This window comes from Lactuca virosa, chromosome 8 (genome assembly GCF_052849685.1).
Source record: "Lactuca virosa cultivar CGN04683 chromosome 8, Lactuca_virosa_CGN04683_v6, whole genome shotgun sequence".
In the NCBI taxonomy this organism is placed as follows: Eukaryota; Viridiplantae; Streptophyta; class Magnoliopsida; order Asterales; family Asteraceae; genus Lactuca; species Lactuca virosa.
Genome location: NC_136433.1, coordinates 289,089,186 through 289,113,355, shown reverse-complemented (window position 1 = coordinate 289,113,355; position 24,170 = coordinate 289,089,186). Strand labels below are relative to the sequence as shown.

General features: G+C 36.9%; 1 pseudogene; it reads left to right on the top strand.

The window, feature by feature from the left end:
* Window positions 1-7,811: 7,811 nt before the first annotated feature.
* LOC145131610 (uncharacterized) lies at window positions 7,812-10,952 on the top strand (annotated as a pseudogene).
* Window positions 10,953-24,170: the final 13,218 nt, after the last annotated feature.

Below are 24,170 nucleotides of genomic sequence, written 5' to 3'. Positions count from 1 at the left end.
AAAATACCATTATATTACTAGTAATAGTAGGTCACCAACCACATGGCACATGGCTGCTAGCATGTATTTTAATGTTTATTATGTACACATTATACCATTAAACGTTTTTGTACACATTATACCATTAAACTTTTTTTGTACATATTTTACCATTAAGCTTTTGTTTACACATTTTACCATTAATATTATATAATTTATTTAAAAAAATCATTTCAAACAATACATATTACATAAAAATGGAATTTCCATCACCTATTGTGACTCTCTGATTTTGTAAGGTTTGAGGAGAGGGTTCGCTTTTGACAATGATATTAATCACCCCCTTTTACAACAGTATCATACATTTATGTTGGTCATACATTGATTGAAACCCACAAGGTTTAAACTTGAGACTTTCCCTCTGGAGCGCCCAAGAAATACTCAATTATTCATTATTTTAGCTAAATTTTAATAAACTTACCATTATAAGTTCAAACCATGTGCACTACCAAGGGAAGTCTTAACTTCAAACCTTGTGGGTTTCAATCGATATGACCAACATAAATGTACGATGCAGTTGTAAAAGGGGGTGCTTAGTATCATTGTCAAAAACGAACCCTCTCCCCCAAACCTTACAAAATCAGGGAGTCACAATAGGTGATGGAAACCCATTTTTATGTAATAATATGTATTTTTTGAAATGATATTTTTTTTTGAATAATTATATATGATTAATGGTAAAATATGTACAAAAAAGTTTAATGGTAAAATGTGTACAAAAAAAAGTTTAATGATATAATGTGTACAAAAAGAAGTTTAATGGTATAATGTGTACATAATAAACATTAAAATCCACGTCAGCAGCCATGTGGTAAAATCATGGACAAGATATATGTCACACTTATGGTAAAAGTTGCCAAGATAAAGAGAGGAAGAGAAGCCATATAGATATTACTGTCGAATGCAAGTAAGTCTCGGATATATATATGTAATCAATAAATGTTTCGTTTTTTATTGCTACTATTGTGCTTGTTTATACTGCTATTTGGAATTTATATTTGTATGACATTTGTAATGTGTGTTGTTTAAATATGCGAGTTTCAAAGTGCTTGTTGGATTTTGTATTTACATATATCAAGCTGTTAGATTGGACTATATTTGTATGGCAATTGTAATATACAAGCTATTGTGCTCTTGACCTGCTACTTCTGTCACCATGACCTACTGTTGCATCCATCTGTTTTCATCTGCATGGCTCCGACTAAGAATCAGGTTAGTAGATTCATTATCTATTTCTTCTTTTCTACATTTTCTTGTTTTTCATGTAAAGGACGAAGATGATTGGGTGAAGGGTCAAGGGTGAAAGATTAGGTCTTGGTCGATGTTTGGTTCTTCTCTTGTGAATGAAAAATAATAACTTACATGGTTGCTCTGGTTTTTGGTAGTGTTTTAATTTCTTCCACATTCTTTTTTTACTGGTTCGTGTGATTTGATTCAGGGATTTAATTCGCAAAATTTATTTGGACAGGTGGGAGATTGCACATGAACAATTCTTATGAGGGGTGTAGGCTGTAGCAAGAGGTACCTTTTAAATAACATTTGAAGGTGAAGTCTTACAATCTCAGGGGGTGACAAACAAGTGAACGATTTAAATGGAAAATGAGCTACAAAGATTGCACAAAGAGAGACACATCATTATATGGAATCAAACAAGAAAAAAAAGTCAAAGCAGTTGAGCATAGACATAAGCAATTTTATTTTATTTTATATCTTTGTTGTTATTACTTGTTTCTTGAGTGTTTAAGACCTTGATGTGTCTTTGAGCATTATCATGCTGCAAGAATTTCCATGGGTTTGAGAGTTCCTGGGTGCAACATCTTGATAATTAAATTCAGATACAAGTTGATTGCATATACTTCTTTCTTCTTGTGTTTTGCCTTTTCAACTTTTTACTTTTACTCTTAATTTGTCTTGATGATCAACAACAATATAATTCTAGTATTCAGGACTCATTCACATTACATACCTTGGTCTATTTATCTAACAGTTGAGTTTAGGTTTCCTATAGTTCTTCAAGGCTAGTTACTCATATGCATCTTCTATGTCACTTTCCTCTCCTTTGAGCCCCCTTTGTTACCCAAGACCAAACAAAATAGGTCAAAGTGTATTTGTCATGCATCGGACTGTATTTGGCTTACATCAGACTGGATTGATGTCAATGGTGCAATTTTTTTTTGTCCACTTCTGTCTAGTATAACAAACACAACTTTACTATTTTTCATGTTCACATACATTGCATGTGTTGAAAAAAGGTTACAACACATTGTTTCCTTTCCATCTTCACTAAGTGCAGTCCATGATGCAACATTTGCTGAAGGACTTATATTATTGAGTATTGGACATTTAGCTTCTGAATATCTATTGCATTACTGTTCACTATGTCGTCCGTCTATCTTGTTTCTGCCAAGACCTTTTATCATCTCGATCAATTATCTGGTCTTGTATGCTATGAAATCATGTTCTTTTGAGGCATTACCTGAATTAGTTTTGAATGCTACTTCTTTACTCTTTTTTCCTTGGAATTAGGGGTATTCAAAAATATCTTTATCCGAAATACGATCTGAAAATCAAAAAATCCGATCTACAAATACGAAAACCTGATGCGAAAATATCCAAAATTTCAGATATTTGAAAATTCGTATATTCGACTTTTTGGATTCGAATACGAATAATACTTTTCCAAATTTTCGGATATCTGATATCCGATAAATTATTATTTTTTAATATTTTTTCAAAATATAATAGATCGGGAGAGTTAGGGGGCGTGGATGAAGTTTGGTGATTTTACTTATGCCTTATCATTTAGTTTTTGAGTTTTTTATTTAAAATATTTGTTAATTAAAAATATTTTTTATAGTAACTTACTATATTTCATCTAATTGGTTAATTAGTATGAAAAAGAAAATCTTGGTTTATGGTGCATAATATCTATATAAAGAGAAAATAAAAAGAGATTTTTCTTTGAAAGTTAAAGATTTTCATATATGCGGTTTAATATCCGAATCTGTATATGAAAAATCAGATACAGATTTGGTTATCGATATCCAGTATCCGAAATTTTTGAATGCCTAAATTTTTTAAAATTTTTGTATATATATATATATATATATATATATATATATATATATATATATATATATATCTTAATCTTAATACCTTATAAAGCATTTTTAGTCAAATGCTGAATTTTAAGTCTTACGACCCTTAAAACATCATGTACAACAACTTTATGCATTCCAAAAGAATAACATCATATCCGGTCAACAATTTGAAAACGTCAAAGAAAATAATACTCCTTAATTAGTTTGACCGAGCCCTTTCAATCGTTTGACCAAATCCCCTTTAATCCCTTAAGTATACTTGATTCCTACCATCTCGACAAATATCTCTGAATCTCGCCAACCTTCAACCTTCACCTATATCTGGCGTCTTCCTTCCCTTCCTCTAAAAACCCTTGCCGCTCTCTTTTTCAGAAAACCCCACCATTGCTCCTCTTCTTTGTATACTCTCTCACAGCCACGCTCCACTCGTAAAAACCTACGTACCGACCATTCATCCGTTTTTTCTTCCGTTAAACCCTAGATACCCACCTTCACCATCAACGCCGCCTCCTGCCACTATCTTCTGCACTTCCATCAGCCACTTTTGAAACCCGCAAAACCATCTCCTCCTTGAACAACTACAGGAAGTTTGGTTATATATGTTATATGAGGCTACACAATATCACATCACTTTTCACTCTTCCTCAAACACCAGATCATATTTTGAAAGTTTAATCCCCCCATTTTCTCTCTCTAAATATCCATATTCTCTCAACCTACTATGTGAATAACAAACCAACATCCTTGATTTTTGAAGTTCAGAGGAAGCCATAGACCAAACTCTCCAGGTAAAGCTTTTACATTGCTTTCGATAAAATCCTCTCCTTTTCTCATCATTATAGTTAATGCAGGTTTGATAGGAATTCCTTTCTGGTTTATACAGTCGAACTATTCATACCCATTCACCCTTCTCGATTCATTTCATTGATTAGTTATTTCTATTTTCTCAACATGTCCATAACCGGGTGCTATGATAGGTGTTCTTTAAGGTATCAACATTACTAAAGGAGATATGTAAATAGGCTAAAGGTACATGATTAGTACCGGATTATGCATACCCTTAATACTCTTCATAGGATTGTAGGTTTTCAACTTGACGTGAGCTTCCTTTATGTGTACTTCATCTTTATTATCCTGATTGATCGATTTTGGACAAAAAAGATGTAATTAGAGAAGCGGATAATAAGGTGTGTATTAATGCCCCTGTTTCAAAGGTATGCTCAATTTGTTGTGTTTCTTGCTATTTTTGCATTTCCATTTGTCATTTGATTCTAATTTTAGTTTGTATTGGTTGTTTTGTTTGCATTTTGTTGCAGCCAAGGCTACAAGTAGTACTTTTGTTTCATAACTCTCTACATTAATGTAAATAGCTAATATTATTACTTTTGTTGTTGTTATGGGTTCATATTTTTGCTTTATAGGGTTAACTAACTCCATCACTTATGTTTAGGTTGTGGTTAGGGTATATTGTTTGCATCTTCTTCGCCGAAAACTAAATCAAGGATCTAGGAGATTGATAGTAAACGTGACAATGAAAGGGATTGATTTTTTTTCGATGTTTTATAATTACCAACATTGTGATTTTGTAATATTACAGAGAGGATTCACGAAGGAACACAATTTGAAGAAACATGGTTACCTCTATTTCTTGCTGCACGTTGACTTCCATTTGGAAGGAATATCCATGTTTATTGATGACTACACCTAACAAGGAACTCTAGATTACAATATATAAAGTATAGACTAGACATTGAAGGTAACTTAGGAAAATGGCTCATTACAATACACATACATGGAAAGTAAATACAATCTCAATATATGCTAACATTTTTTTTTTGTTTACATGTACTTAAAATGAATATGTTTGATTTTCTTGATGCCTTTGTTCCTTTTGTTATAAGTTTATATTTTGTTATAAAATGAACTCTAGATTTTCTTGATGCTTTTGAAATCATCGAGTTAGGGCAATGACTCCTCCATTTCCGTCGAAGGGTTTAGGTTTCGCGTTCATGAAGTCCTTATAGGAACACTCCTTTTGATGTACCTGATCGCCGAGATTCTGGGGATGAGTACCACCTCCGGATCCGCTAGCCTCGCCGGGGTTTATTTGCGCCATTACTGCAGTCACGATGGCTGTAACTGCTGCCTGGAACATGGCAGGATCGAACTGAGGAGGAGGTGGTGGCGACGGAGGGTCGTTGTTCTTCTTGCTGGGTCTCTTCCTGGGAGGCATCTTTTTCTAAAAATAATCAGGAAGAAGAGGAGGGTAAGTCCCCTAGACTTAAATCAAGAGATATGATACAAGATATATCTCAGCCTGATAGATAAAGTGTTCTACTAAGCGATAGACAGAGAAAGGTTACTAATGTAAGTAAACTATCGCTATGAAGAAATAAGTAGCAACACTTGGAATGAATCTCTATACTGTATTCGGCTCTAGCTAAAATACTCCTATAGTATTTTAAGTTGTATACTCTGTTTTATCGATATCTTGATGTATATAGCTTGGTAAGTTTTAGGCTTGCTGCAACACCACGATCACTCCCAGACACATGTTGGTCATGTCTCAAATAAATATAGTTGATCACGCTATATTGATCCCGGACATGATTACATAACTATCCAGGTTTAACCACACTGTCCAACATCCAAATACTTTTGTTTTGTTCTTCTTATGATATCGTTTCTGGTATCTATGTATACTTGTATACTTCTTATAAAATATTTATATTTTAAAAGTATACTTTTAGTTCAGAGCACTTCGGCCCCTTAGTGTTTATAGTTGTATACAATGTAAGGTTCGGTATACTTAGTTCACTATAAACAAGAGCTCTGATACCAATCTGTCACACCCCCAAACCGGAACGGCGGAAACGTTCGGGGGTGGATGACGTCATGTATAGTATCACAACCATTGCATTATAGTAAGCATAGTAAAAACAACCAATACATTAATTAAGTAAAAATGTTTACATCAGTTGGATTCATGTTTATAGACATCAAAATTATGACAAAAGTAGAAGACGAGACTCTATACGCTCCGTCTTCTCAAAACTCCAGGAGGTACCTGTCTACTGATTTCCTGAGAATACAAGCAGTTTTGAAAGAGTATCAGCATAAAGCTGGTGAGTTCATAAGTATGTTTTGAGAGGAAAATCGGTTAATGAATTAATGAATGTATTTATATGCTTCCAAGAAAAAACATTATTTTCTAACATGTGTATTTTGTTACTGAATCCCATTGAATGTGTTGTGCATTGTTTAATTGAATAAGAAACGTCTGTTTGCATGAAAACCCTGATTATCACTAGTATATATAGTAAATTCGGAAAGTTCTGAAAACTGTAATATGTATAGTAGTTCTATTACTTTATAATAAAACTAATTAAGGTTATTACCATTCATACATTAATCGTATATTCTTAGTACCAAATTTATGAGTTGTTATAACCATACTTGACCATTGAATTGCCTGAACGACGTTCTTCAGGCGTCGAAATTGAAATGACTTTGTCACCCAGGCCTGCCGGCCTAACTGTAGCTAGCAGTTATGGTGCGGGATTGTCAATCCCGTATAGATCTATACACAAACTCACGTTCTCCCTCCAGGAGACTCTGGTTATAATCTCAGGGCTTTTGTTAGTACTTAGGTAAGTACGCGAAGAATGCTCACTCATAAAATGCTATACTAACGATTACATGTAGAAATAAAATGAATCCATTGAATTTAACACCCATTTGTTAAAAGCCAAAAACAATTCTAAAAATATTGGTATCAAGTTTAAAAGAAAAAACTAGAGTAAATTGCATGAATGGTCCCTATGGTTTAAGGTGATATGTATGCTTGGTCCCTTATTTAATATTAGTATTTCTCAATTCGGACCATCCATGTGGTATTGTTTTGTTATGATTTTTATCCCTAACAGACCTAAAAATACATTTTTTCCCTTACTAGATTTTTTATATCTTTAATTATTTTTTGTACTTTATTTTTTTATTATTAAAACATTGGGTCCCATAAATTCCCCAACCCCCACCCGCCCCGTTTTTATCTCCTCAACGTCTCTTTATATATTTATTTATATTATTATGAAAATAGGTATTTTTATTATTAATATAACAAATACCTATTTTTTAATTAAATGAGTTGAAATTGTTATGTCTAATGAAATCGTAATGCATTTGAGAAAATACATCTTTTATAAAAAAATATATAATATCTTTAATGTGGAGTTACATAATGTATCTTTTAATTAAGCTTGACACATCAACCTTGTCGAGTCAAATAGTAACAAAAAACTTATTTTCTTGAAGTTAGTTTTGTAAAATGACTGAACATCAAAATTAATTTTATAATTTATAACTACTATTTACAAAATATTATAAATTATCTTAGACTTCTTGAAAATCTAAATGCTTGTTTGTCAATTATTGTGTTTCATTTATTTTATATTTTCAAAAGAATTGTTTCCATCTACAATTGCATCTACCATGTGTACCACAAAAATACAACTTGTGCATACAAATGTCCATTAACTTCAAGTCTTTCATGGAAATAAGTTGTTTTTCATTTATGGCATTATAAATGAAGTAGTTTCTTCAACGTGACAACCTATCTTTCCACTTCAACATTCTTGTAAATTAAACTGAGTTAGTTAAGGAGGGTTAATAATGGGGACTCGTAGGGGTTTAGGGATCCATCTCATTTTCGTATGTGTTTTTTTGGTTGCAAACAAATATTCTTGTTTTGGTGTTGGAAATGTCAGTGTCGCCTGCTCTCAGAAAGAGCGACTTGCTCTTCTCAAGTTCAAACAGAGTGTTGAAGATGACTCAGAAATGTTGTCATCATGGGTGGGGTAGGATTGTTGCATGTGGGAAAGAATCCACTGTGACAGTCTCACTGGAACCATTGACAGCCTCAATCTCAGAGGAGATTACTATTTTGGTGAAGGAAACAACTACTTAGTTGGTAATGAGGTGAACTCTTCTTTGGCTGAGTTGAGGCATCTCAAGTACCTGGACTTGAGTCGGAATTATTTTCGTGGAAGCCGGATCCCCGACTTCATTGGATCCTTCAAGCAGCTCAGCTACCTCAATCTCTCTGATGCTGGTTTTCAAGGTATTATTCCTCCTCGCATTGGAAATCTTTCTAATTTAAAGGTTTTGGATCTCAGTTTGAATGGTGAGCTGATGTTAGACGATATGTCATGGACTTTTGGCCTTCCATCACTCGATCATCTCGACTTGAGTTGGTTGAATCTTAGTGGTTGGGACATTGTGCTTTACAATCTTCCTTCGTTAAAAGAGTTAAGTTTGAATGGCTGTGGACTTGCCAATGTTGATCTTGGTCCTTCTCTTAATTCGAGTAAAATACTTCCCAACATCAAACACCTTGATCTTGGCTTCAATTCTTTCAAAACTCCACTCCCTGGAATTTTCCGAAACATGACATCCCTTGAATTTCTGGATCTTTTAGATTTTAATCTTAGCTTGTCATTGAACTTTGCAAGCTTGCTAACCATGATCCCTTCTTCATTATCAGAACTACATTTTTCAAGTTGCGGACTTGATAAGACTTTTCTATCTTCCCCTCATTTTAATTTCAGTACACTTTCTAACATCCAACACCTGGATCTTAGCCAAAATTCAATTGAAGGCATAATTCCATCTTTTTTCACAAACATGAGTTCCTTAAGAGTCCTTGATCTCTCAGGAAACATGCTGCATTCTTCGGTTCCTATTATGCCTAACCTTGTAGAGCTTTATCTTTCTTATAACCGGTTTAAGAATATTGAGGATGTTGGAATCTGGAGACAGTGTTACCTGAAAACATTGGCTGCATATGGAAATCCTTTTGAAATAGAAATGACTGACTCACAGCAAAACATATCGGAATGCTCTCAATATGCATTGGAGTCGTTGGATTTAAGTGGTTCTTTGATTGGTACGATTCCAGAAGCACTTGGAAGTCTAACCAATTTAAGGCACTTAGATATGTCGGGCAGCATTTTGAGTCACAGCGGTTTAACAGGTCCAATCCCCAAATCTCTAGGAAGATTAAACTATTTAGAAGAATTACATCTATCTCATAACCAGTTGACGGGTCCCATTCCTACATTCTTTGGGAATCTTTCCACACTTGACCTTTCTTCCAACCAATTGAATGGTTCAATTCCAGAATCCTTTGGAAATTTATCAGCTTTAACACATTTGAGTTTAGGATCCAATCGTTTAACGGGCCCCATCCCAGAATCTCTAGGAAGACTCGTTGCATTACAAGAAATTAGCATGTATTCTAACCAACTGAATGGTTCCATTCCAGAATCCTTTGGAAAATTACAAGTTTTAACAAGTGTGGATCGAAGCTACAACCGGTTAATGGGCCCCATCCCAGCATCTCTAGAAAGACTTGTTTCATTACAAGAAATTCGGATGTCTTCAAATTTGTTAAATGGGACTATTCCGGTTTCCATTGGGCCACTTGCCGAACTCAGTTTGCTAGATATCTCAGACAATTCCTTAGAAGGAGTAGTTTTCGAAGCCCATTTTGCTAACCTTTCACTGTTGATGTACTTGGATGCTTCTTCTAACACCAAGTTGACATTCAATGTCTCACGTGAGTGGATACCTCCATTCCAATTAGCACATCTTGATCTCAGTTCTTGCAATCTCGCAAATGGATTGCCACAGTGGCTACGAAATCAAAGAGAGCTCTCTGAGTTAATGTTGTCGAATGCTTCAATTTCGGGACCTCTGCCCACATGGTTACAAAAAATGCCTGTCATTCGATCGTTAGATCTCGCAAAGTCCTTTTACAGATGGACATATTTAGTTTTACTTGATCTTTCCAGAAATAGGTTAACAGGGAAAATTCCTAAGTGTCTCCAGAATCTCCCACAGTTGGGTGCCATGATCTTTAGCTCAAATTTACTTTCAGGTGTCATTCCAAGCTATATAGCACTTAGTCATTCATCATTGCATTGGTTAAAACTGAATGACAACAACTTTACTGGTGAACTTCGTCGAGAGTTGGGGAATTTAAGAGATTTAAGAGTCCTAGATGTGGGTGATAATCAATTGTTTGGAAAGATACCCCACTAGATTGGAGAAAACCTGACAAGTCTGATTGTTTTAAGATTACACAGGAATAACTTTACCGGGGAAATTCCTGAATCTTTATACAAAATGTCAAATCTTCAAATTTTGGATGTTGGGTACAACAACTTAACGGGTATCATCCCTCATTGCCTAACAGAGTTGAAAGCAATGGTTAATGGTGCAGAAAAGTGGTATGAGAGTATTAGCAGTGGTGATTCTAATGAGAATGTGATTCAGGTTATGAAAGGTGTTGATCTTGAATATACAAGAATTTTGGATATAGTTTATAACATGGATCTTTCAAGCAATAATTTTGTTGGGGAAATACCTGTGGAACTAACTGCACTTTCTCTGTTGTTGGGCCTCAATTTGTCTAATAATCATCTGAGTGGCAATATTCCAGACAGCATTGGGAACATGACGAGGTTAGAATCTCTCGATTTATCTGGAAACGAGTTGACTGGGATGATCCCTCCAAGCATGGCAGCTTTGACTTTTTTGAGCCATCTGAATCTGTCACACAACAACTTGTCAGGAAGAATTCCAACAGGCCATCAGTTGCAGACCCTTATTGATGATCCATCAATATATGTTGGGAACAGAGATCTTTGTGGACCTCCATTGCCAAACAATTGCTCGAATCATCAAGACCCAACAACAACAGCAAAGCCCTTGAACTATGTAAAACTTGGTTTGCTGGAATTGTTGGATTAGGTGTCTAAGCCCATAACTATAATTGGTATGTACTTGAATTGATAGCAGCACAGTCCTTTTGGGTTGCCCTCAAACCTAGCAACCGGACAAGGAAATTATGAAAGGAGAGATATTAATTTATTATAAGATTAATAAATTAATATATAAATGAATTTATTAATATATTAAAAGATTAATATGTTAATTAGAAATCATTATGTTTAATTAATATTTGACCATAAATTAATTAGAATTAATTTTGGGGTTAAAAGAATTAATTATAAGGTGCAGGGACTAGTTTGCAATTATCTAATAGTTGAGTGGAAGGCTCTAGAACCCCCTTGGAAGAGGGTGGACGAAATCTTTAGGGGAAACCCTAATAATTTCGTCCATAGGGGCTTGGATAAGGCCCTTGGGTTTGCTTAGGCCCTAAGCAAAGGATAACTAGGGTTTCCCTTAAACCCTAGATCCCTCAGCTATATAAGGAGCCTCCTGGTTCATATTTTGGGTACTCTTTCTTTTGAAGAAACCCTAAGGCCGAGATTTTGCATACTCCCTCTCCCCTCTCTCTTCTACTTTCCTTCTTGCTAGTTTGGGTGTGATTCCATTAGAGGCATTACACTTGTGGTGCTAAAGCTTCCAAGAAGATCAAGATCAAGATCGAGGGAATATCAATTGTTTGCTATAACAATTGAAAGGTATGTAAACCCTAAACCCTAGTTTGGTAATTTCGAAATTAGCCTCTCTCCTCTAGGGTTCTTGTTTCGCAATTCAAAGTTGTATGTTCAATAGTTAAAACATAGATCCAAGTAGGTTGCATGTGAACTTAGGAATTGTTTTCTAGTTTATTTGTTGTACCTAAAACCCATCAGTGGTATCAGAGCCATTGTTGTTTTAAATTGAATTGCTACAATTGTTGAATTGCAAATTAGGGTTTATAGCTATTAAACCCTAAAGGCCAAATTTTAGATTTCTAGGGTTTTGGATCAAAGGGTTTTTTCGAAAACCCTAGCCTCCAAAGAACCCTAATCGAAATTAGGGTTAGGGTTTTGAAAACCCTAGCCTCCTCCCTTGTAAATTTCGAAATATGCAAGAGGATATTTAGGGTTTCTTGGTTTTGGATAATTGTTACTTAATTAGATTAATTGGATAATTATCTTTACCCTATTTTTCGAAATTTAGAGGGATAAGGATTAGGATTAAATTAATGGATTAATTTAATTAGATAATCCTTACAAGATTTAATAATTTGATTAATAGTTAATTAAAGGATAAATATTAAATCTAGTTAATTGGTTTATTTGAATTTAAATTTAATAGTTTTAAATTTCGAAATTTATATAAACCCTTGAAGTTTTAAAATGTTTTAAAACACACCTTATATATATATATTATAATTAAAAGTTTAATATTATATATGTATAAGAATATGGTCAGTCAAATCGCTAGTATGCCTCATTCACGAAGCTAATCTATAAGGGGGGTATAAGGAAACTGCCTATAAAATGGTAGTTGAATGGGTGTCCACTCTCACCCACCACTTCCTTGATTAGTGGAGGGTCGTTAGCAGAACGGATTTGATAGGACAACTACTTCTCATTAAAAGTATAATGATATTAAAGAAAGTACTAGAACATTATTTTCAAAATCCCAACTCTAGTTACTTTAGAAAAAATATGAAAAGTATGCTAATCCATGAAATTGCACATTATGCTTTATTGGTCGTTAGTGGAGCGTGTGTGGTTAACCAGCACACTAAAAGGCACTAATAAAGAGTAGTAATGGGTATCTCATAATTATCATTTTGATGGAGCGTGTGTGGTTTACCAGCACATCAACAGTTAATGATAAAGACAATGAGGTTACCAAGCACATTTGCATGGTTATTCACATCTTGTTTGTGATCCTCGGCATCCCAGTCACAAATAGAAGAGCATAATCTGAGATCAAAACATGCCATTGAATAGTTTCGATGTATCTCAAAAGAATTAGGAATTTCACTTCGTTTGTTTCGTCTAATGGTGGAATTGGTGAATCGTCATTCACCTACCTTTATGAAATTCACTCTTGGATCTCGGCATCCCATTTCTAAGTTGTGAATCTTCATAGTTGGATCCTAACCTTGATATTTTATCTTTGGGTTATTATATTGAGGTATCTTGAAATCTAACTAAAACTTTCTTTCTTTTCAGATGTCTACTCCTGGAAACACTTCTGCTTCGTCCTCCTCCAACCAAAACTTCTCCTTGCTTAATATCTGCTCCAAAGTCGTTATGGATGGCTCAAACTATAACGATTGGATGCGCAACATCAAGATGGCTCTGCATTTCGAGAACAAAGAATATGTTCTTGAAAAGGAGCTCAAAGAACTTGATGAGAATGAAGCTACTCCTGAAGAGCTTGCTGCCTACAAGAAACACTACGATGATGCTACCAAAGTGGCATGCATCATGGTAGCAACTATGTCCCCAGAACTGCAGAGGTACTATGAGGACTACTGGCCTTTTGAGATGAACAAGGACCTTATGGAAAAGTGTTGGATATAGTGTCTAAGTCCATAACTTTATTTGGTATGTACTTGACCCGACCCGGCATGGTCCATTTGGGTTGCATGGCATTGCAATACTTGGATAGACTAAATGAGAGAATAAGGCACTTATGATTATTAATATATTATAAGTTCTAATATATTAATAATAGTATTATTTAATTAGTATTGATCAAGTATTAATCTAGGATTAATTTGGTGATCAAAGTGAGACTAATTAAATATATAGGGTTGATTATGACAATCATCAATTCTTTTATGGTGGATTAATGATCCATAGTTTATGGGTTATGGATGTAACCAAATGGAGCTCCATGGATGGTCCATGGGAGTTACAAATCCATGGGTCATGGGAAATCAAGAGTCATGACAATTAAGGGCATTCATGTGTAAACCCTAATTGTGACAACACTATAAAAGGAACCCTATAGCTAGCAAAAAGTGGAGCTAGTGGACATAGTGTTACTAGAGAGGGCATAACCAATTTTGAGTGCTAGAAGTATTCTCTCAAGTTATTCCAAGTCTTGTGGTGTTGTGTGAAGCATTTGAGGCACAACATTTGGGGTGCTAGGCTCACAAAGTCTTGAAGGAATCCAAGCAACAACAAGGTATGTATTTCTACTAGTTTTATGTTTTATGTAATCCCCATGCCATGCTAGTTAGGAAATAACCTTGAAAAAGTAATTTGCATGTATATAGAGAAAACATAGATTCAAGGTTATTAGGGTTGCATGTACACTTAGGAAGTGTTAGAATGCTCAAAACCCATCAGTGGTATCAGAGCCTAGGACTGTTTTCTGTATACTTGATGCAAAACTGCTTAAAAATCGAAAATTCTGCATTCTGACGACTAGACTCGCCGAGTCCATGGGGAGGACTCGCCGAGTCCATGAACAAATTCATCCTACTCGGCGAGTAGAATAATGCACTCGGCGAGTAGGAGCGTGCTGGGCAGTTTTTTCGAGTTTTGTTGCTGGAAATGGATTAAGATCATTATCCCAATCTGTTTTGGACTTGTAAAATCTGTTTTTCAAAATGATAATGATTATGTTAACCCATTTTACATGGCTTTTATCAATTTTCAAGTATTGTATATAGTTATATGATTTCTTGAAATTGCTTAATATGAATTTGTGTTCTTATGAGTTTTTAGAAGATCATAGGAATTATGTGTAACCACCATGTGTGTTTAATTCATGATCTTAATGGCTATGATGGTGTCCATAACTTGTCCTCAAGTTATGGATAACCAAAAGTCACTTCTTTTAATTATGATTAAAGAACTAAAGAGGTTTCATAAAATGAAGAGTCTTTATTTTTATGAACCATTAAAACTCATAAGTTACAAATTGAAGAGACTTGGAATAGTTTCAAATCTTGCCCTCAAGTTTTGGAATTTGAAAAGTCTTATACTTTAATACTTTAATTCCAAATTAAACCTTAGATTTTTAAAAAGGTTTAAAAATCAACACTTATACTATTATTATAATTTTATTATATAGATATGTATAAGAATATGTCATTCTTACCGTTAGTAGGCCTCATTCACGAAGCCGGTCTATAAGGGGGGTATAAGGTTGTTGCCTATAAAATGGTGACTTAATGGGTGTCCACTCTCACCCACCGCTTCCTTGATCGGTGGAGGGTCGTTAGCCGAACGGGTAGGATACGACTTTAAATACTTGTTAAAAGTATAATGAATTATAAAGTAACTATACATTATAAATTCCCAATCTTAGTTACTTTAGGAAAATGTGAAATTGGTGCTAGCCCATAAAATTACACTTTGTACCTTACCAAGTCGTTAGTGGAGCGTGTGTGGTTAACCGGCACACTAACATGGACTAGTAAGAGTGGCAAAGGGTAACTTGACTTTATTATAGATCGGTGGAGCGTGTGTGGTTAACCGGCACATCGATTAGGTAATATTGTTGAGGGTACCAAGTCAATTTGTATGGTTATTCACACCTTGTTTGTGATCCTCGGCATCCCACTCACAAACTTGAGAGGGCACAATCGAGATTCAAACATGCCATTGAAAAGTTCAATGTATCTCAAAAGATCTAGGAGTTTCAAAACCAATAAAACCTAATAATAAAATATTTCGTTCTTATGGTGGAAATTGGTAAATCGTCATTTACCTACCTTCAAATATTTTATAGTATGGATTACGGCATCCCTCTTCCAACTATAAATAGTTTGTTGGATCCTAGCCTTAATATTTCATTTGGGTGAATTATTAAGGATTCCTAATCTAATGAAACTTGTCTTTCTTTCCTTTCAGATGTCTTCCAACAATGCTTCTGGCTCAAACCCAACAGGCTCCTTTTCCCTTATGAACTTGTGTGGTAAGGTCATCTTTGATGGATCCAATTTCAATGAGTGGATCAGAAACATCAGAATGATTACCCGCTACGAGGACAAAGAATATGTCCTCGATAGGGAGCTTAAGGTTGTGAATGAAGCCACTGCTACTCCTGAAGAGTTTGCGGAGTTTGTTGCACATGAAAAGGATGCTACTAAAGTAGCATGCATCATGATGGCCACCATGACTCCTGAACTTCAAAAATCCTATGAAGATTTCTACCCCTATGAGATGCACCTGGATCTGATGGAAAGGTACCATCAGAGCGCGCGTCAGGAGAGGTATGAAATCATCTCCTCCATGATAACCGCAAGGATGAAGGATGGTGAACCCATCACCGGTCACTTGCAGAAGATGCAAAGGTTCGTTGACCGGTTGCTGAAGCTAAATGTTGACTTTCCTGAGGAAATGGCGATTGACATCATTCTCCATTCCTTACCTCCAAGTTATGATCAGTTTCATATGACTTATCATATGAACAAGGAGGAAGTCACACTTAGCAAACTTCAAGGACTCTTAAGGATAGCTGAAAATGGCCTTAAGGGTAAAGCGGTTGCTACTTCTACTCCTTCAACAGCCCCTGTTCTGGCTATTGGGCAGGGAAAGGGTAAGAAAAGGAAAAACCCTTCGAAGGGTACCAAGGGTAAGACTCTTGATGGTTCCTCTTCAAGTGGGACAAAGAAAGGTCCCATTACTCCTTTTTCAAACCCAAAGGAAGCACAATGCTTCTATTGCCAGGATAAGGGACACTTCAAGCGAAGCTGCCCCAAATATCTGCAAGATCTAAAGGATGGGAAGGTTAAACCCACCCATGCAGGTATTTACACAATATTGTCTAACAACTCATCTAATGCTAATTCTTGGGTGCTTGATACAGGGTGTGGTATTCACATTTGTACTGATTTGCAGGCACTAAGAAGAAGTGAGCAAGTGGAGCACAGGAAGATAAACTTAGTCATGGGCAACAGGAAATCATCACCTGTTACCAAGATAGGAGTTTATTCTTTATTGCTTAATAATGGGTTAATGTTAGATTTGAATAAGTGTTGTTACTCGCCCGAAATGGCGAGAAATATTATTTCCTTTCATGGCTTGTACAAACAAGGTTTTACATTTTCATTTGATAATAAAAATGGTGCTATTAATGTTTATTACAATGATGTATTTTACTTTAAAGCATTACCTTGTGATGGTGTATATGAAGCCGTGAATGTTGTAGACAATCTAGGAAATAATGTGTTGTATATTGATTCTTCAGATAGCTTGGATAAAGCATCCTTGTGGCATTGTCGTCTTGGACATGTTAACAAGAAGCGCATAGGCCAACTCCAAAAGGTTGGAGTCTTGGAATCATTTGACCTCAAGTCAGATGATAGTTGCGAGTCTTGTTTACTTGGAAAAATGACAAAGTCACCCTTCACAGGTACTTGTGATAGGGGTGAAGGTTTGTTGGACCTTGTACACACGGATGTGTGTGGGCCCTTCAGAGTTGCTACAAGGGATGCTAATCGCTATTATGTGACTTTTACTGATGATTACAGTAGATATGGATATATTTACTTAATCAAGCATAAGTCAGAAACCTTTGAAAAGTTCAAAGAGTTTAAGCAGGAAGTTGAGAATCAATTGGGCAGGAACATCAAGATGCTCCGATCCGATCGAGGAGGAGAGTATCTTAGCATTGAGTTCCTTGACTATCTTAAGGAATGTGGGATTGTCTCACAATTGACACCTCCCAGAACACCACAGTTGAATGGTGTAGCTGAGAGGCGCAATCGAACCTTGTTGGATATGGTTCGTTCCATGATGAGTCGAGCTTCATTACCAATCTCTTTCTGGGGGTATGTCTTAGAGACTGCCGCCCATATCCTTAATCTAGTCCCTACTAAAAAGGTTGCCAAAACACCTCACGAGATGTGGACTGGGAAAGTTCCCAATTTGGACCACATCAAGATTTGGGGTTGTGAAGCTTTCGTGAGGCGTGAGACTCATGATAAGCTTGAACCTCGAAGTGAGAGGTGTTTTTTCATCGGCTACCCACAGAGATCCTTTGGTTACCTCTTCTACAGACCTAGTGATAATGTGGTTTTTGTAGCAAGAAGAGGAGTCTTTCGTGAGAGAGAATTCATAAGCCAAGGGGACAGTGGGAGGCAAATTGACCTTGAAGAGCTTCAAGAGTCAAGTGGTGAAGGAACCTCTAATGCTATCGACCAACCTGAGGAGGAAACTCCTGTTGATCCGATAGATGAGTCTGTACCTCCAAGACGTTCCACTAGGGTGAGGAACACACCTGATTTTTATTATGGTTATCACATCACCACTGAAGGTGATACATTTATTAGTGATAGTACACTAATAGATTTGGATGAACCTAATAATTACAGGGAAGCCATGGCAGGCCCTGAGTCTGCTAAATGGAAGGAGGCTATGGACAGCGAGATTCAGTCCATGTATGACAATCAAGTTTGGAACTTGGTTAACAATGTACCAGGTCGTAAGACGGTTGGGTGCAAATGGATCTTCAAGAAGAAGACCGACATGGATGGGAAGGTACACACTTATAAAGCGCGACTGGTTGCGAAGGGCTTTACTCAAACTCCGGGAGTTGACTATGATGAGACCTTCTCACCAGTAGCTAAAATTAAGTCTATTAGAGTATTGTTAGCCATAGCTGCATTTCATGATTATGAAATATGGCAAATGGATGTCAAAACCGCTTTCCTTAATGGAAAGTTGGCTGAGGATGTTTACATGGCTCAACCAGAGGGTTTTGTCGATACAAGATACCCTAATAGAGTGTGTAAGCTTGATAAATCCATTTATGGATTGAAACAAGCATCTCGCAGATGGAATCTTTGCTTTGATGAGAAAGTCAAAGAGTTTGGCTTTTCTAGGAGTGAGGATGAGTCTTGTGTGTATGTCAGGGCTAGTGGGAGCATAGTTAGCTTCTTGGTGTTGTATGTGGATGACATACTTCTCATAGGAAACGACGTCCCAACCTTGCAGGAGGTTAAGTCCTGGCTTGGGAAGTGTTTCGCTATGAAGGACCATGGGGAAGCTGCCTATATCCTAGGGATAAGGATATTGAGAGATAGGAGTAAGAGACTAATTGGACTTAGTCAAAGTACTTATGTGGATAAGGTACTGAAGAGGTTCAGTATGCAAGATTCCAAGAAAGGAGAATTACCAATCCAGAGTAATGCCAAGCTGAGTAAGACTCAGAGTCCGAGTACAGAGGCTGAGATAGCTGAAATGAGTCATATACCATATGCTTCCGCTGTGGGCTCGATCATGTATGCTATGACTTGTACTCGCCCTGATGTGGCCTTTGCTTTGAGCATGGTCAGTAGATATCAAGGGAACCCTGGCAAGGCACACTGGACAGCGGTAAAGAACATTCTCAAGTATCTGCGGAGGACTAAGGATTGGGTCCTTACCCTCGGGGGCAGTGATGACTTGAGAGTGGAAGGATATAGCGATGCTAGCTTTCAGACTAATAGGGATAATTTCCGCTCTCAGTCAGGCTGGGTCTTTATCCTAAATGGAGGGGCAATTACTTGGAAAAGTTCCAAGCAGGAGACAGTAGCTGATTCTACTTGTGAATCAGAGTACATAGCAGCAAGTGAAGCAGCTAAGGAGGCGATATGGCTAAAGAACTTCATCGGAGACCTTGGAGTTGTACCAGCTATAAAAGAGCCAATGGAAATTTTCTGTGACAGCGAAAGTGCGGTTGCTTTGGCTAAGGAACCAAGAGATCACGGGAGATCTAGGCACATTGACAGAAAATACCATTTCATAAGACATCGAATAGAAGAAGGACTCCTCGTGGCTAAGAGGGTATCATCAGATGAGAACCCGGCAGATCCCCTCACGAAGGGACTGAGTAGGGTTAAGCATTTACAGCATGCGAGGCGCATTGGGCTGAAGGATGATATTAGTTTCAATAATTAGATTCCTGAAACTTGTAAAATGTAATTGACATTTGGTGATAAATAAAAGTTGTTATTTATTTATGAGTAAGGTGTTACTATCTTATGTTGATTGTTTACTATGTTTCAATTTTGCATGTTTTTACTTCCAGAATAATTATGTTATTATTCAAACCATCCACAGTCAGTCAAACTTTGGAAGTAAGTATTGATTTAAGACTGTCATGAATTTAGCTTGTATGATTTGTCTAAAAGTGCTTTGGACAATGCAATGGTTGCTACAACATTCATGAGTACTCATAAGGGCTGAGTATTGGATCCAACCCACGCTCACTTGCATCACTTCATGGAATTTATCTCGAGTGATCGTGAGACGGTAATATCATATAAATCTTCAAACCTAGAGATATGAGTTGTTGACTATGAGTTGGTTATTCATTGATTGCACGAAAACGCATTAGTAACTCGATGTCATAAAACGTGCCTTTGTGAGTAATTCAACAAGTAGTTAGTACAAGCATATCAGTCGAAGTTTATCTGTTCCTTCTAGAAATAGAAGCGATATCTGGGCCCCTCGATGATTTGGTTTTGACCTATGTACCGGGCCCGGTCAGAACCTAATTGATGTGTTCAATTTAGTTCTATGTCGAAACAAATCAGAGATCGAGAAACAAATGCTGGACAATAAGTAAGACCATGTTCCATGTGTTTGTTCGGCTGATATCATGAGAACAGAGGATTATATGATCACTTATCTTAAATGGCGTATCATCATCATCTCAGTTCCGAGAGACTTTGAAAGAGCTACGATTGCTAGTCGGATTTTGAAGTCATATTCGCAAATATAGTTATTAGACTTATCCAAGTGGGAGACTGTTGGATATAGTGTCTAAGTCCATAACTTTATTTGGTATGTACTTGACCCGACCCGGCATGGTCCATTTGGGTTGCATGGCATTGCAATACTTGGATAGACTAAATGAGAGAATAAGGCACTTATGATTATTAATATATTATAAGTTCTAATATATTAATAATAGTATTATTTAATTAGTATTGATCAAGTATTAATCTAGGATTAATTTGGTGATCAAAGTGAGACTAATTAAATATATAGGGTTGATTATGACAATCATCAATTCTTTTATGGTGGATTAATGATCCATAGTTTATGGGTTATGGATGTAACCAAATGGAGCTCCATGGATGGTCCATGGGAGTTACAAATCCATGGGTCATGGGAAATCAAGAGTCATGACAATTAAGGGCATTCATGTGTAAACCCTAATTGTGACAACACTATAAAAGGAACCCTATAGCTAGCAAAAAGTGGAGCTAGTGGACATAGTGTTACTAGAGAGGGCATAACCAATTTTGAGTGCTAGAAGTATTCTCTCAAGTTATTCCAAGTCTTGTGGTGTTGTGTGAAGCATTTGAGGCACAACATTTGGGGTGCTAGGCTCACAAAGTCTTGAAGGAATCCAAGCAACAACAAGGTATGTATTTCTACTAGTTTTATGTTTTATGTAATCCCCATGCCATGCTAGTTAGGAAATAACCTTGAAAAAGTAATTTGCATGTATATAGAGAAAACATAGATTCAAGGTTATTAGGGTTGCATGTACACTTAGGAAGTGTTAGAATGCTCAAAACCCATCAAAAAGTACCATAAGCGAGCTCGTCAAGAAAAGTTTGAAGTAGTCAAGTCACTCATGGCTTGCAAGATGAAAGAAGGGGAGTCAGTTGTATCCCATGTGCAAAGAATGCAATGCTACATAGAGCGTTTGGTCAAGCTCAATATTCACTTTGATGAGGAATTGGCCATTGACATGGTCTTGAACTCACTTCCTGAATGTTATGGTCAGTTTATTCTAACTTACCATTTGAACAATACTGAGCAGACCTTGGCCCAATTGCACAACTTTTTGCAGACAGCTGAGGCAGGGATGAAGGGTAAAAGTATACCCTCCACACCTACGAGTGCCCCTGTTTTGGCTATTGGACAGGGAAAGGGGAAAAAGAGGAAAGGTCCTCCCAAGCAAAACTGGAAGAGCAAGGCTCAAGATGGGTCATCTAGTAATGGCCCAAAGGCTAAGCCCAATGGTTCCATTCCCCATGTTTCTGATCCAAAAGAGGCAATTTGCTTTTACTGCAACCAAAAGGGGCATTGGAAGAGATCTTGCCCACAATATCTGCAAGATATCAAGGATGGCAAAGTGAAGCCATCTTCGGCAGGGTCTAAAGGAAAGTGAGGAGATAGAGCGAGGAAGGATAAACCTGATCATGGGAAACAGAAAGTCTTCACCAGTAACCAAGATCGGAGTTTATCAGCTTCTGCTTAGTAATGATGTTAGATTAGATTTAATAAATTGTTGCTATTCGTCTGAGATGACGAGAAACATTATTTCATTTCATGCATTGTTCAGACAAGGTTTTACATATTCTTTTAATGATTTGAATGGTTCAATTTCTGTTTATAAGAATGGTGTTTTTATGTTTGAAGCTTTGCCTTGTAATGGTGTGTATGAAACAGTGACTTGTGTTGATAGCCTAGGAAATAGTGTACTTAATATTGACTTGTCTAATAGTGTAGACAAGGCATGCTTGTGGCATTGTCGTCTTGGACACATTAACAAGAAACGCATAGCCCAACTCCAAAAGGATGGAGTGTTGGAATCATTTGACCTAAAGTCAGATGATATGTGTGAATCTTGTCTTTTGGGAAAGATGACAAAATCACCATTCACAGGGTCTTGTGAAAGAGGTGGGTTTGTTGGATCTCATACACACGGATGCGTGTGGGCCCTTCAGATCAACTACAAGAGATGCTAATCGATTCTATGTGACTTTCACTGACGATTATAGCAGATATGGATATATCTACTTGATCAAGCATAAGTCAGAAACTTTTGAAAAGTTCAAAGAGTTTAAGCATGAAGTCGAAAATCAATTGGGCAGAAAGATAAAGATACTTAGATCCGATAGAGGCGGGGAGTATCTTAGTATCGAGTTTAACGACTATCTGAAAGAATGTGGGATAGTCTCACAATTGACTCCTCCTAGGACACCACAGTTAAATGGTGTAGCTGAGAGGCGCAATCGAACCTTGTTAGACATGGTTCGTTCTATGATGAGTCGGGCTTCGCTTCCTATTCACTTCTGGGGGTATGCCTTAGAGACAGCCGCCCACATCCTCAATATTGTCCCTACAAAGAAGGTTGCCAAAACACCTCACGAAATGTGGACAGGGAAAGTTTCCTCGTTAGCACATATTAAAGTCTGGGGTTGTGAAGCTTTCGTAAGACGAGAGACTCACGACAAGCTAGCAGCTAGAAGTGAGAAATGTGTTTTCATTGGTTACCCAAAGCAGTCTTTTGGATATTTGTTCTACAGGCCTAGTGAGAACGTGGTCTTTGTAGCACGAAGAGGAGTCTTTCTTGAAAGAGAGCTCATATTCAAAGAGGACAGTGGGAGCACTATTGACCTTGAAGAAATTCAAGAGTCAGCCAATGAAGGAACCTTAGATGACACTAGCACTCAACCAGAGGAAACAGTTCCTGTTGAACCAATTGATAACTCATTATCTCTTAGAAGATCCACTAGGGTGAGTGTGCCACCTGAGTTGTATGGTTTTCATATTACTTCAGATGGTGACACATTCATAAGTGACAGAACACTGGTAAACTTAGATGAACCAGTCACTTATAAGGAAGCAATGGCAGGCCCAGAGGCTTCCAAGTGGAAAGAGGCAATGGACAGCGAGATTACGTCCATGTATGACAACCAAGTTTGGAATTTGGTTGATAGTGCACCAGGTCGCAAGACAGTTGGGTGCAAATGGATCTTCAAGAAGAAGACAAACATGGATGGGAATGTGCACACATTCAAAGCTCGACTGGTTGCAAAAGGTTTCACTCAAACCCCAGGGGTTGACTATGATGAGACATTCTCACCAGTAGCTAAGATTAAATCTATTAGGATATTGCTCGCCATAGCTGCCTTTCATGATTATGAAATCTGGCAGATGGATGTCAAAACTGCTTTCCTTAATGGGAAGTTGGCTGAAGATGTTTACATGAGTCAGCCAGAGGGTTTTGTTGATGCAAAGTTTCCCAATAAAGTGTGCAAGCTTGAGAAATCCATTTATGGATTGAAACAAGCATCTCGCAGTTGGAATCTTTGCTTCCATGAGAAAGTCAAAGAATTTGGTTTCTCTAGAAGTGAAGATGAGTTCTGTGTGTATATCAAGGCTAGTGGGAGTATAGTAACTTTTCTGGTGTTATATGTCGATGACATATTACTCATAGGCAACGACGTTCCAACCTTGAAAGAAGTTAAGTCTTGCCTTGGAAAGTGTTTTACCATGAAAGACCTTGGAGAAGCTGCCTATATTCTTG